This window comes from Galeopterus variegatus, unplaced genomic scaffold, assembly GCF_000696425.1.
Source record: "Galeopterus variegatus unplaced genomic scaffold, G_variegatus-3.0.2 Scaffold9599, whole genome shotgun sequence".
Taxonomy (NCBI): domain Eukaryota; kingdom Metazoa; phylum Chordata; class Mammalia; order Dermoptera; family Cynocephalidae; genus Galeopterus; species Galeopterus variegatus.
This window is the reverse complement of record NW_007735710.1, coordinates 67,435-70,875: the sequence shown is the minus strand read 5'-3', so window position 1 is coordinate 70,875 and position 3,441 is coordinate 67,435. Positions and strand designations below refer to the sequence as shown.

The 3,441-nt window shown below is 36.3% G+C and overlaps 1 pseudogene; it reads right to left on the bottom strand.

Moving 5' to 3' along the window:
- Window positions 1-394: 394 nt before the first annotated feature.
- LOC103609422 overlaps window positions 395-3,441 on the bottom strand; it is a 64,729-nt pseudogene continuing 61,682 nt past the window's right edge.

Sequence of the window (3,441 nt, the reverse complement as noted above, 5' to 3'; positions counted from 1 at the left end):
TAACCATATCCATCCTAATTGGAAGCATAATCACATTTATGAACTTAAAAATTCAACATGTTGTGGTGTCAATTATTTTCAAATTGATCTAGAGATTTAGTGTTACCCTGACAAAAAACTGACAATTTTAACATTTACTTGGAAATGTAAACACCTAAGAATGGCCAAAACATTATTAAACAAGTAAAACAAATTTGGAAGACTTACACTCCCAGGTACCAAGACCTTTTATGAAGCTTTACAACTCCAAACTATAAACAGCATAAAGTCCATTAAGCTGCCATGCATATGAATTGGCTCTTCTCTCATATAGTGTGGGTAGAGGTGTGAAACCACACTGTGAATTTCGAAATTTCAAGAGCACTGAGTTGGAATACAGGAGAAACAAGCTTACCTTAGGGATGAAGTAGTTTCTGAATTTAATGTCACAACACATGGGGTGCGTTGATGGGGACGAGGTCAATGTATCTCTGGATCTCATGCACCTCAGCATCTGTGCAGGGCATGTTTCTCCTGTCCTACATGCAAGGGCTCCAGTGTCTGCCAACCACACGTTCAATTTCTTCCTGGACTTTAGCTGATAAGACACAAGGAAGAACTGATGCAAAAGGAGAAAAACAGCACTTTTGTTGTAGCAATTCAAGGATACATAAAGCATTACAAATGTATCCTAACAGCATTATACACATAAATTGTATGAACAGAAGTACTCATAAACTTAGAGAAACTATTGCTATAACACAAATGCATATATTTATGCCATAAGCTAAGCATAAAGATTAATCTGTACATACATATATAATAGCATGTATGATAAGTAATGTCAATAGAAATTATGAAATGTTTGCAAATATAAAGTTAGCATACAATTAGGTAAAAAAAAATACTCTCTTGCTGAAAGAGAAACAGGAATCATATTAATTTAATTTCAAAATGATTTATGGTGATGAAAATTTTAATTCTCCTAGTGAATCTATGTGTATGTATGTGTTTGTGTGTTTTGTGTGTCTGTGTGTGTGCACTTTGCAATGGTACTCTCTTCATGTTCCCGCTTCCCAAATGTGGCCACTTTGAGTACTCTAGTAGCTTCTGAAAAATACATTCATATTTCTGAATCAAAACCATCTGTTTCTATTTTCTATTTTTTACTTATCCATTTCAAGAGAATATGTAAAGATTTCCTGATATAACAGATAAAAATTCGAATCTCCATCGCGACGTCATATTTGGACACACACCCACAAACAGATACAGACACATGCACACACACATATGCACATGCAAGTCTACTCACTGTGTTTCTTAGAATACTAGAGTGCTTCAAAACATTCAGGAACAATTTGTATTATCTTTTAATTCTACTTGTCCACGAGTTTTTTGTAGTACTATATAATATGGTTTTATGACTGATGTTTTATGACTACATATATATGGTTCACTGGTAAGACAACTAGGATACACTTCATTTTTGAATTTTTGTTGGACTTAAGGATATCTCTCTTTTAATTTGTAACTTACTAAGAGGGTGCATAAAAACTTCATGGAAAAATCAAGTTGAAAGATAATATGAATCTTTCCATGAACTTTTGAAAGGCCTCTTATATTTCCTGAGTTAGAATTATTTCCTAATACCCAGGTAGATGTTTGAAACTCCTAGTAACAATTTCTCAATTACTGAGAAACCTCATAAAATCCATCACTTCTCTTCTGTTCTTGGTGTCTGTCCTCACACCTGCATTGTCCACCTGGTCCTTTTTGAGGTGGGTGTTTTCTAGGCCTGGTGTCCAGGAGCCTCCCTGACAGTCTCATTCTCCTACATGAGGCCTCCTGATTCCCGGAGCCCATGACTTTTTCTCACTTGGTTTCAGACATTTGGATGGACCACATCCTCTGGAATTTTCTGAGAAAGGGAAAATATGGATTAAAAATTTTGGCAAATGTGCAGGTCTGAAAATAACCTTTTTCTACGCTTTTTCTATTGATACACAAGCTAATAGTTATGCTTCAGAATTTTGATACTGTTCTGAATCCTAATTCTTTATATATGACCTGGTATGTCTCTCCAAAAGTCTTTATGATTTCCCCTTTAATCCCAGTGTCCTTAAATTCCATGACCCTGGTTCTTGGGGTGAATATTTTTATTTTATTCACTGTGCTGGACATTTAGAGACAATTTTCTCGTTAGCTGCAAAAATAGGGGGATTCTTTTCTCTAGAACTGTTCACTCTCAGAAGGATATGTCTGGCTGCTGAATTTCAGAAAGCAAGTGGAGGGAAAAGCTAAGAGACTCTGAATTCAAGGACAGAACTCTTACCAAACCTTCATTCCCAGCCCGCACCTCACTTTTTCTCTGTCACTGCCCCGTGTCCCTGAGTAGAGGGATTCTTAGACACAGTTTTTCTAGAGACTGAGTCTCCCTTTCCTTGGGGGATAATCAGTACCTGATAAAAGGAGTCGTGGATGGAACTGGGACAGGAAGAGTCTCCTTTTTCAGCATCATATTTGACCTTCTCTGACACTTGCTATTTCAAAATATGGAATCTTATGGGGCTGTAGGGACACAGACTGGCTTTTCTTCTTTCATATGTCTTCCTCTTCTGACACTAACGTTATAACTTCATCTCCTCTTCTGAGTTATTTTTACACTTCAGTCTGATTTCTGTGTATTAGAAATTTGCTGAAGAGTTGTTGGATGTTTCAAGCACTCCTCTCCTCTGACTTTAATAAGACTAAATTTCATATGTAATTAGGTTATTATTATTTTGGTGGAATACTATCACAGGAGGAAAAAAGTTATGTTCCTTATCTGCTGCTTAACTAGAACTCTTTAAAGCCAAATTTCTAAAGTAAAGTTATTCACAAATGATAAAATTATTGACCCCCCCAAAATTATTTTTTCATACACTAGTTTTACAGATACAAACTTCTGGAATAAAAAAATTCCTTTAGATACATCTTCTGCCTAAATATAAACATCTTTCTTATGAATCTTACTTTTTAGAATACTTCCCAGGCTAGAAATGATCTCAGACAGCATCACTAAATTTCTAGGATTTCACTGGTACTTCCAGGAGAAGAGTTTACATTTTCCAAGCTTTAGAACATTGACTTTTCAGAATGAGGAAAGCAATTTGCAAGAACATACTTACTGTTCAAAGTGGTCTTTTCACAATTAAAACAATATGCAACCCCAGGCCAATTGATGCTGGCTCTGCCTGCCACAAACCACCTCCCATGAGATCCAGACATGACACCAGAGCTTTATTCCTTCTCCTGCTGCCATGCTTTCTTTACTCCTCTCAGTCACCATCCCATATTCTGCAACGATGCCCCATCTTAATCACATCCTTAAGTTTGGACAGATTGCAGCTGGTAGCACAGAAGTTGAATAATGAAGCTTCAAAAAATGAGCAAAAGAGCTAAGTAGGCATTTCTCTAAAG